General features: G+C 61.0%; 1 long non-coding RNA gene across 1 annotated transcript in view; it reads left to right on the plus strand.

The window, feature by feature from the left end:
- LOC102257779 overlaps positions 1–895 on the plus strand; it is a 13,652-nt gene that overhangs the window by 2,158 nt on the left and 10,599 nt on the right. The gene's annotated exons all lie outside the window — the stretch shown is intronic.

Below are 895 nucleotides of genomic sequence, written 5' to 3' on the forward strand. Positions count from 1 at the left end.
GGGGGGCTCCAGGCCACTGGGCCCACCCAGGTAGGGTCTCAGTCCCCCTCCAAAAGGGGCTGGAGCAGTGGCTTCTGGGAAAGTGACACAGGCCAGAGACGCTTCCTCCTGGTGACAAGGTGGCCCACCCCTCGCCAGTGGCCAGTGCCTGCCAGGCCTCGGGGCGCCGCTGCCCCCTTCAACTGTGGGCCCAGCCCTGGAAGGTTGGGGGGTTGGAGGGCTCCCACCCCAGGCCCCGGGGAGGAGGCCTGCAGCCTGGAAGACCCCGTGCGCCGCCCGGCTGGGCCATCCTGTGGCCCTGAGGCAGCCCTGCCCATCCTCCGAGTGACCACAGCTCACCAGGCACTTGCAAGAGTCCTTTTATAAAAACAACCCTGTGCACCCCTGCTGGTGGTTCAATGGTTAGCGTGCCTGCCCTCGGATGGAAGAGTCCCAGGTTCGGTTCCCGGTCAAGGGCAGGCACCTCGGTTACAGGCTCACCTCGCAGCCCGGGTCGGGGGGCGTGTGGGAGGCAACCAGCCGCCGTTTCTCTCTGTCACTGCCCCTCCCTCCCACTCTCTGAAAATCAATGGAAAGAATATCCTGGAGAGGATTAACCACAACAGAAAAGCCGCGTGCAGTTCTGACTCAGTATTCGCTCCCCACGGCGCCTCTCCCCAGCCTGATGCAGGCGGGGGCGTCCGCGCGGGCCCTGTGTGGGGGCCCTGCCCTCAGAGTTGGGGGAGGCCTGGCCTCCCCCATAGTATTTTTTAACAATCATTTGTATTTCTGTGGGGTCTGTTGTTATTTCTCCTCTTTCATTTCTGAGTTTGTTTATTTGGGTCCTCTCTCTTTGCTTCTTGGTGAGCCTGGCTAGAGGTTCATCAATCTTGTTTATCCTTTCAAAGAACCAGCT

Source organism: Myotis brandtii, unplaced genomic scaffold, assembly GCF_000412655.1.
Source record: "Myotis brandtii unplaced genomic scaffold, ASM41265v1 scaffold691, whole genome shotgun sequence".
Classification (NCBI taxonomy): domain Eukaryota; kingdom Metazoa; phylum Chordata; class Mammalia; order Chiroptera; family Vespertilionidae; genus Myotis; species Myotis brandtii.